At 45.1% G+C, this 10,853-nt stretch overlaps 1 protein-coding gene and 1 pseudogene across 1 annotated transcript in view; one reads left to right on the top strand and one right to left on the bottom strand.

Moving 5' to 3' along the window:
- Positions 1 to 10,853, top strand: part of LOC147010663 (uncharacterized) — a 77,729-nt gene that overhangs the window by 37,843 nt on the left and 29,033 nt on the right. The gene's annotated exons all lie outside the window — the stretch shown is intronic.
- On the bottom strand, positions 309 to 2,845 carry LOC147010664 (uncharacterized; annotated as a pseudogene).

The following is a 10,853-nucleotide window of genomic DNA, read 5'->3' as shown; positions in this document are numbered from 1 at the left end:
AGTGATAACTTTGGTGCAAAACCCATTTAAGAAGGTGTCAGATGCAAATACCTGTTTTCGTGATATTAAGATCAATACAAAGCAGGTGAAACAAAGGTCATTTCTTACCGAGTAGCCCTCTGGCTCTGGGGCAGCATGCTGGAGTTACCACATGTCTGAGCACTTAGTCTTGAGGAATATTGGTTTTCCAATATAGCAGAACATTGTCACTTTCATAGTTGTGACAGTATTACTGGATTATTTTGAATACGTTGCCTGATATAGCTGAAATACTGCTAAGTAGGGTGTTGAAATCTTGATTGCATTCTTCAGCACACTTCTGGGTTGTCTGAAGGGTTTTTCGCACTACCAACAAGCTGGTGAAGAGCCTCGAGCTCCTTAAGGTTTGGCATGTATCTCACTTCCTGTTTTGGTAGCTCATCCTTATAGAAGATGGCATTGAAGCCAACCCACATGGGATGAACATCAGTCTCAAACGCGTGGCACATCATCCATATGAGGTCAAGATGCCTTACCCTAATTGCCACGTTGTTGTTGTTGTTCTCCTTTCGGCTGCTCCCGTTAGGGGTCGCCACAGCGGATCATGCATTATGATCCGCATACTGATTTGGCATAGGTTTTACGCCGGATGCCCTTCCTGACGCAACCCTGGTCGCCTCTTACGACACAGGGATAAGGAATGGGTTTCGCAACGATTCCGGGCTGCCCGACACAATCTCATAGCGTGGCCCAGCGCAGAGCACCCGTCCTCAAGCGATCCTCCAACCCAAGCCTCCGAGTAGCCGGATTACAGGCGCACGCCACTACGCCCGGTTGCCCTAATTGCCACGTCTGGTAGGTTAAATACGGATGTGGTCTTGTAGCTGAAGACTGTCATTTTGGGTACACCGAAATACGGAGCAAGAGGAGTGTCAGCATCAGTGAGAGACTTCTTCTGGACAGCTTTCTTTGCCCCTGGTATTGGCTTTCTAACTGGCATTCTTGTTTCATTAATCTGTTGAATGCTGGTACTATCACATGGCAAGTTTTGATACAGAATTCCCATCGTATCATGAAGTGTGTTGCTCCCCGACAACGTTTGGGTCATTTCATCAAAATTGTCAAACGCGAGTCCCATCTGAAGTCGTGGCAATGTGTTCTCAGGGCAAGCTTCTTTTCTCTCTTGGATCGCTTCAGCGGTAGCTGTTTCGAGTTCCTCCAAGCAAGAATAGTTCAGACAATGACCAAACCTATTCAGAACTTGAACACGTTTCTTGCTACCAGTGATAGATCTGATAGCCATGCCCAGAGTGACATGCTTTGCTGGTTTTGCGCGGCCTCTTTGAACAACAAACAATGCATCCTGACTTGTTGAATCAATTCGACGTTTTATCTGCTTTCCACATTGGTCAGATATGTTGCCTGTGTACAGAACTTTGAAGAAGTTCATCACGGGTTGGGGTACAATTGTGTCTCTGTCTCTGACATCATCTAGTGTTGGATTTTCTGGTACGTCTTTATGGGGAGCATTTAACAGCTGCTTTCGCAAAATAAGTGCTGCTTGGTTGCGGAGTCGTTCTTCGGACTCTGCGTAGTCATAAGCCACTCGTACGGAATCATCAGCGATTTCTGCGTTGTACAGAATGCTGCCCAATTACTTCTTACCTGCTGGACTCTGCATCTTGAGTTTGGACCCAAATTTATTTCGAAGGTTTCGCATGAGACTTTGCTTATGCATAGGGGACTCATCAGCAGATCAACAAAAGTCCAAATAACGTTGATAAACAGATGTCAACAGTTCTGCACGTTTGTCAATAATTACAGACTTTTCAACACATTCATGGATATGTCTAATTACAACTGTCTTTTTCTGTGGAATGTCATCAGTATTAGAATTTCTACTGGCTGCAAGTAAGAATGCGCTCTTGCATGAGTGATGATACTTTGCTTCTTTTGCAACCAGGTCTACACCAATGACCTTGGAAAGGATAGCTTCATCCTGAAGTTGCTCAGCGGCCGCTTGAATTTTATGTCCAGCCTCTAATGTCTCACACGAACCTAACAGTTCGATAGCTCCACCTTTTTTCTTCTTCGTCTTTGAATTGCAGAAAAGGCAAGTTGCAGGAAGTATTCCAGATGACGAGGGTTCAGCTTCGTCATCTGCCCTTGCGTTTGAATGCAAATGAGGCAAACTCCTCTCACTAAGGTCAGATGGTCTATCTCCAGGAGCTGAGGTTGTTGATGTAACAGCTGTGAATTTCTGGTAGCAGGCTACATGATACCCATCATTCTCATCCGTGTTCTGAAGCAAGCTGACCAAGTCATAGTACACTGATTTCAGAAATTGGGCTTTTGCTCGCCTTTTCTCAGCTGCAGCCTGCACAGTACTCCAGTTCTTCTCATCGAATGGAAAAACGTCACAACGTGGGGTCTTCGCTGAGGGCTTGCCGGCATTGTGGAGAATACAACGCCTGGATGCAGGAACATCGTTGTTGGAAGGATCAGATGATTCCATATCTGTTTCACTGGCCTATGACCTGAAATGAAATGGATTTCATAAGCTATAACTAGCAAAAATGTGCTTCAAAAACATGTTATAAAATCCCAAAAAGTTGGGATTACATACGACACAATACCAGTATTACCAGAGTTTATCAATACTGGTGTTGATTCTAAAATGATAGATAATGGGATGAGAGACATCTCTAGCTCTGTGGCGGAGACTAATAAGTAGTGCTGTTCGCTGACACAATTTCTTGTATTACTGGTAGAAAAGATTTATATTATTATTAGTGAACATAATAATAAAGAAAGTGAAAACAGTCACCTTCAACAAATGTTACCTCTGTGCGTCGCGATGCAGTCAAGAATGGGCCAGGGATCCATGAATTGTAGGCTGAATTATGGGATATACTAAACCCCTCCTCGTGGACAATTCGTCGATTTAACCACAAGCCACAATAAGTTATTGGCTTAGGGTCCCTGATATATGTTATCTGAACTACTCTAACTCTAGATAAAACTCACCTCTCAGTTGTAAAATATCTGTAACTACTACATTCAGAATGATGAAATGGGAATCACAGCGCTGACTATGCTGCACAGCTGATCTACCTGTATCACCAACACACTGCATGAGCCCATCCTTGCGTGCTAAGCCCGCGGTATATACATGACGAGTCGTGTAGGCCCACAAGTGATTCGTCATCTTCCATGCAGTTATCTAATAGTTTAATACCTGTAGCAAATGTTGGTTCCTGAGTACACCAGTCTCACTTCCTCCTTCACAGGAATTTGACCATAATTGATATTTGAACCGTTCTTAAATGTGTTTTGCACCAAATCCGTCACTTAAGAATTATATATCGGTAACCACAGTGCCACAATTAAACTCTTGTCACCAGTTTGATTCATGTACTCAAAATGTAATTTAAACGGATTTTGGCGGCTACTTTAAGTAGCGCCCCCTACGTAATGCACCAATTGGAAACTTAAGAATGCCCATTCGGAGGTCCCCACCCCACCATCTAATGACTTTATCTCTGAAACCTTTTGTACTCGAGATGTAGTACAAATCTCTGTTAGCTCCTGCATTAATAGGTCATTGACCAACAGGACGAAGCTCCCTCACAATGGAGTAGACTGATACACAATAGACTGATAGTGCGCGATTTCCTTGATGAACACTTCAATGATCGATGGATAGGGAAGGACGTTCCATTTTATGTGGCCACCACGTTCGTCGGGCATAACCCTTCTTGATTTGTTTTCTCTGGGGTTATGTGAAGGACATGGTGGTGGTGTTTGACATATGCAGCAAAGCACATTGTTTCATTCCTTTTAAATTTTATTTGTAAGATATTTTACAGTTTGAATGTTGAATGGTAATTTCTGGACACATCTTGGAAAGCTGTTGCACCCTTTTATGAAGTAATCTTGAAAACGACCGAAGCACTCCTTGAGAATGGAGAGTTAAAAAAAAAAAAAAACTAGAGGATTTTTCAGAATTTTTTTCTCACAATGATCATGCCTTACTTTTTATCGACGATTTTCCATCAAATGGTGTGTTGGTTGGATTTCCCATTCATGGTCCCTTTTGAAGACCTCCATTGTATTGTTATTAGTTGAAGATTATCACCGTCCCACATCAGAATTCTTGAGGTCTCTTGGACACGAGTCCACTCTCAAAGAATTCCTGGTAACATATGTCGAACATCTTGCGGCCCATGAAGTTTGTCGTGGGTTATTCAAGGTACTGCTGTCGGTGTGTCGAGATGTAATTCGAGGCAAGGAAACGTTGGCAGCTCCCAGGCAAATTGTATGAAATACAAACTCGAGAGTTCTCGCTGTTGTGACTCGGTCGTTACTTTGACATGAACATACTGGAATCTCTTAGATGTTAAACTGTTCTGGCCTTGATTCAGAACATTTTGTTCTCAAGTGCAGAGGACAGATTTATTTCCTGTTGAGGTTGCAAAGAGTTTTCAAATGTGTCTGCTTTGACATGAAGGAACATTTGAGTCAGTACGTAAAATTGTTGCTTGAGCATCGCAGCATGTGGACTTATTTGGCGAGCGGTGTTTCACAAATAATTTTTTTTAAGGTTCCTTATTTCCTCATTTGAATCGGGATTATTGAGCGACATGCGTGACAGAGACATTTGCATTACAAACGGTCGGTCGACTCTTTGGTATTGCTCAGGTCCCCACCGACGACGGCATGAAAGGCGGTTAAATCGCCATTGATGATTACATGCTGTTTCACCTTCCATAAGATGAGATCAAGTCTTCTCGGTTTACACACGTGTCGTTAAATGTATGTCAGTGTTTAGAGGTAGATTGGTCTCTGCAGCTCTTTCTGTGGGACCACCCCCACCCTCCTGCTTGATCCCACCATTCCCTGCCTTGCCCGTAGCTAGAATAGGCATGCGAGTCAAACAGCTGTGACGACCTCCCAGGGAGGAGTAGGGGTCTTTTTTTTAAAAAAAATTCTTTTTTTTCTCTCTACGATCAGACAGACTGGAATAGAGGTAAAATGGTAGAAGAGGAGACCTAAAGGGATAGTAATTCAATTCCAGATGGCAAAGCTTGAAAAAAAAAAAATATATATATATATATATATATATATATATATATATATATATATATATATATATATATATATATTTCATGGAAGCGACCAAATTGAATGAAAATGTTTCCAAATTCCTCTGATGCTGCCACAGTCTCCACTGCCTTCATGTAAAGAGGCTGATCGACATGCTATAGGACATGTGAGTATACCCTGCTTTTCACACTTCTTTTTTCACACACCTTTATACCCTGTTTCCACTGAACTGTGAAATATCAAGTCGATGTGTCAAATTTTGATTTTATTTTATGAGAAAATATTTTCACACGTTCAGGAAACTTGGAGACTGGGTATGTTGTTTGTCGTAATAATATGTAGCGTGACTGAAAAAGTCGGCTTAATACAACAGTACTGTATTTATTTCTGGGTTGGGCCTCTTGTTGACCTCATGCTCTTGGACTATCTGACTGTCTTGAAATAATTAATCCATCCAATCAGAAACTGCTTCATAAAACTCCAATAAATCTTTTCAACATGACGTTGCTTGAGGAAATCCACGCTTGACTGCCTGGAATTGGTATTAATTAATTTAAATGGTTTACCATCGGATCATAATTCCGTAAGTGGTTCCCCCATGGGATCAGGTCAGGTCAGGTATGGGAACATGCGCCAGAGCAGACGTCGCTGCGTCCACTTTCCGCCGGTACTCCAGGGGCCTCCGTCTGGCCATCCCCCAGGCAGATGCCAGGCCCATCCCCATCTCCTTGAGATGCCGATCAACCTACTGCAACCATGAGGCACGTGGTCGGCCCATTGGCCTCCTCCACTCAGGAGACTCCCTCGCTGGGAGAATCTGGTGAGCAGGATTAGTGTTAGGAAAACGAGCCACATGTCCAGACAGCCGCAGCTGACGCTCACGGACTATGCAGGTAACAAATCTCATTTGAGTCTCTCTCAGCAACCGCTCATTGGACACAAAGTCCGACCAGCGATAGCCAAGGATTCTCCGAAGAGACCTGGTACCAAAGAAATTAAGTCTCCATCTCAGATCCTTGGTCAGAGTCCAAGTCTCGCATCCATAGAGCAAGACTGGAAACACCAAGGACCTGAAGACTCGGACTTTCGTCCTTCTGCAGAGGTACCGGCAGCGCCACACCCCATGATCCAGTGAATTCATGACTCCCCAGACCCGACCCAGAAGTCTATTGACCTCTGTCTCACAGTCAGCAGAGACATGAATATCACTGCCAAGGTAAGTGAATCTCTCCACGACCTCAACATGCTCACCACAAACAGGCACAGACAGGACAGCAGCATCCAAGATGTCATTGAAAGCCTGGATCTTAGTTTTGACCCAGGAAACCCGTAATCCCAGCAGCTCCGACTCCTCATTCAGCACCTCGAGGGCCCCCAAAAGGATATCTAAAGTCTCTGCAAAGATGACTGCATCATCTAAGAAATCAAGGTCAGAGATCTTGACATTCCCAAACGATGCACCGTAGCTTAATCTCTCTGACATCCTCCCTAGAATCCAGTCCGTACAAGTGCTGAAAAGTGTGGCTGCCAGTACACACCCCTGACGAACTCCAGTAACAACTGGAAATAAGTCAGAGATGGTACCACCACATCTCACAGCACTCTCCATACCAGAGTAGAGTTCAGACATCAGATCGATCAGTTTTGGTAGCACCCCACGAAGACCTAGAATCCTCCAGAGGGCATCCCGATTCACTGAATCGAACGTTTTACAGAGATCAACATAGGCTGCAAGCAGCCCCTGCCGAAACTCTCATCTGCATTCGGTGAGGTCCTGAAGAGCAAGGATACGGTCAATCGTTGACCTCTTTGGTGTAAAGCCTGACTGCTCTGGATGCTGGTGTTCAAGCAGATGGTGGCGAACCCTATCAAGAATTATCCGAGCAAAGACCTTGCCCGGCACTGAGAGCTATCCCTACACAGCGTCGCCCCTCCGTAGTTGTTGCAGTCTTGCCTTTCCCTTTCCAGAACAGGGACAACAAGGCTCCTCTTCCAGTCAGTTGGGATGATGCCTGTGTTCCAGGCAGAGCACAAAACTGCATGCAACGACACGAGTGCAGCATTTCCACCAGCCTTGAGAAGTTCAGCATGGATACCACAGATCCCTGGAGCTTTACCCCATTTCAACCGGTTCACCGCAGCCTGTGATTCCACAAGCGAAGGTGGACCACAGTTGATTGGAGGGTCAGCAACAGGGATTGTAACACCCCTGATGTCCAACTCGACAGCTGGGGGATCAGCCTGGTACAACCGCTCAAAGTAATCGGCCCAGCGGGCCTTCACTTCGGACTCCTCTGTTAAGAGCCTACCACTCTCTGCTCTAACTGCAGTGCTCCGAGGGATGGGCTTGGATGAACGTAATGCGCGAATTCCCCTGTAAGCAGGACGAGAATCACCTGTCCACAGGTAATGCTCTACCCCCTCACAGATTCCTCGCACATAGGCCTCCTTGTCCACCCTCAGCGCACTTACAGTTTTATGCCTCAGCTCCCTGAACAGCTCAGCTCTGCCATTCAGCCTGGCCCTGCGACTCTGGTCAATTGTATCCAGTGTCCCTTGAGAGACAAAATTCTTCTTTGCCCTGCGGTGAGTTCCAAGACATCCACCGACAACATCAAGGACGGTGGTCTTGAAGGCGCCTCACAACTCTTCAGGACCTCCAAAAGCACCCAGACCGCCCAAATCTCCACTCAGCTTGTTCGCAAACTCCTCAGCTACCCTGTCATCCTTGAGCTTGCCAACATCCAGCTTAGGCTGGGATGGTACCATTCTCCTGGATTTAAGGTGTAACTTCAGAGTTGATGCAACAAGCCGGTGGTCAGTATTGAGGAACTGAGCACTCCGGTAGACCCTGCAGTTCTAGATCATCCTCCAGCAACCATCAACAAGGACATGGTCAATCTCCTTTGCCACACCATTTGCATTGGAATACCAAGTCCCATGTGATCCCCATCATCTATCACATCTTCAACCCCCCCCCCCAAACCCCTCCAAATGAAGTTCAGCGAACAGGGGTATAGTTTCCCACTTCCTCTCTGGGTCTTTTCTTTACATACCAGTTACCTTTGCTATTCTCTAATTCTCTGGTACCTGTCCTGATTCCAACTATCTGTTAAAGATGTGGGTTAAAATCACACTTATCTACTGTGCCGCCTCTGTCAATACTCTTGCAAAAGTGCTTCCTACCTCATAAATGCTTCCTGATTATCCTTGATAGCGCTCCTTCCAACCATGGTCTATTTCTGCCTCTCGCTTTACATCTCATTAGAATGTACTTACTCTGTACCTTGAACATTTACTCCTTCAAGGTTTTCCATTTCTCTGATGCTGATTGCTGCACTCCTGTTAGTTGTCCCAATCTGTAGCACCTAACTCTCTCCTGTTATCCTCAAAGTTTGCTTTCTTTTAAATCTGACAGTCTTACTCTGTTATCCTGATTGTTTGTGAACAAAATATCTCAAAAAGTTGTGAACAAATTCGGACTGAATTTGGTGGAGGGCTTGGGTATGTGATGAGGGCGAAATGATTAGATTTTGGTGACAATCCAAATCCAGATCTGGATCTGAAAACTTTTAAAGTGATTTTACACCATTGGGAGAGAGGTTCAAAAACGACATATAGCAGGATGTCTCAAAAAGTTATGGATGGATTCAGACGAAACTTGGTGAGCATGTTGGGTATGTAACAAGGAAGAATTGATTAGCTTTTGGTGAAGATCCGAATCTGGATCCGAGAATTTTTGCAAGTGATTCTTCACCATTGAGAAATAGGGCCAAAAACTACATGTAGCACAATATCTCAAAAAGTTATTGACGGATTCGGACAAAACTTGGTAGATGAGTTGGTTGGGTGACGAGAAGAATACAATTACATTTTAGTTCAGGTCTGAATCCAGATGCGGCCTATCAGTGGGATACAAAACGGAAGCCAATCAGCCTGGCGGAGGTGTGCGCTGTACCGAGTGCCCTTCAAGTGTACAAACTTGTTTAAAAAGCATTTGTGGATGAGATCTCAAAAATCTTCGTATTCACTGACCTTTCCCTGTTCATGGACCCAATCTATCCCTGGCAAATTAAAATCCCCCATCATCAACACTCTTCCCCAACCACTTTCCTTGTGAATTCTTCATGTGTACTTCCTTCCTCCTCTTACCTCCCACATGGCACCCTATGAAAGCATTTACAAGGGTATTTCAAAAGGTAATGATAATAACGGGAAGTAAATAAATCCTAAAGTCGAGGCGCCTCCACACACAGTCTTAAATACAGACAAGGGGAAAATAAATAAAAGAAAATTCTTCCGTTCTTCTGGCACTAAGCTTGGTCCAGAGATGGTCTTTGTGGAACTTGCAATTGAGGCGCTTCGTCCTGCACGTGTAGACGCATGCAAAATGGCGCAAAGCTGCTCTCTCGCAGTGGGAAAATGTACGTCAGGAGATTCGTGACTGGTATTCAACACCAAGGCTCAGAGATTGCTTCATTTCACGAGCAAATTTGCCGACCTTTTCTCTCTTAAACCCGGTCTGTTCACAACGGTCGCCCACACGACGAGACGATTTCTGAGGCCCTGTGATCAGGCCACGAGGCACACTCTTCTTCCCTCCTCAGAAACGTACACACTACACAGCTCAGCCAAACAGTCAATGGCTAGCGTCTTGCTCAGTACGTGAGCCAATTTGCCTCATCACGAATACGAGAATCGTGCTGCCTTCTTCATGCGTCGAAGGAAAGCCAACTGTAAAGCCCTGTTCTTACAGGCCATCTCCTTGCTTTGCTCTCTACCGCATGCGTCCCTCACTCCGCACTCGTGCGTTCCTCCTGATCTCTCTCGATGTCACACCGAACAACCGTCCCACCTCCGGGGTGTGGCTTGCTCACACCAAACCCGATAAGGTGGAGTCTCTGTCTGTTTGGCATGCCTGGCTCTCTTGTTATTGTTGTGGTTATTATAAAAATGCACTTATTTCATGGTTTGTAATTCAAAAACATAGGGAAAAGTCACAGTGGGGCAATTACATCCTGGGGGGGGGGGGACTTATCCTTAATCCCTATGTAATTGCTTGACACTCCCCCCCCGTGTGGTAACACTTAAGATTACAGTTTCACCACTCAATGACATCGAGATGTCTCCTACATGTCCGCGGATCAAACGACTCCATTCAATCCCAACTTTCCAATGAAATTCCTCCATCTACCCCCACAACCGTAACGCTGTCTTTTACCCAGATTGCTACACCCTGTCCTTTTCTATTTCTCTTTCCTATCACTCCTTTTACACCTATACATCTTTTAACCTTTGAATCCTGTCCTTCAATTTGTCTTTAAAAAAATTTTTATACTCATAGTATTCTGTCTCTCAAGCTTTTGGCCCTCACTATCTGCCATGATCTTTGCTGGGAAAGTCACATTTCCAAGCTGGCCTCCAAAGCCAGTCACCGACTAGGCTTCCTCCATCATGCAAAGTCCTTCCTTGGCACACCTGAGCTCTTAAACACACAAAAATATTTCACCTGCAGCCTGATAGAGTACTGATCTCCCTTCTGGGCTGGTGCTCTTGCCTCAAACCGAGCTTGGCTTCACGCTGTGGAAACCAAGGCTTTTAGGATCATTGGTATCTCCCGCGATGAAACTGAATCTTTGGGTCTCTCACTCTCTCACCGCAGGCAGGTCGGTGGTTTCTGTCTTCCACTGACTCCTCTCCGGCCTTGCCCCCCCCCACCCACTTTTCCCCCCTAATATTTCTGCAGGGTGCTCAAGGTCTGCCAGCAA

Source organism: Eptatretus burgeri, chromosome 16 (assembly GCF_056783735.1).
Source record: "Eptatretus burgeri isolate ZD-2024b chromosome 16, Ebu_testis_v1, whole genome shotgun sequence".
Taxonomy (NCBI): domain Eukaryota; kingdom Metazoa; phylum Chordata; class Myxini; order Myxiniformes; family Myxinidae; genus Eptatretus; species Eptatretus burgeri.
Note: the sequence above shows the minus strand (reverse complement) of the source record. Positions and strands in the feature narration are given on the sequence as shown.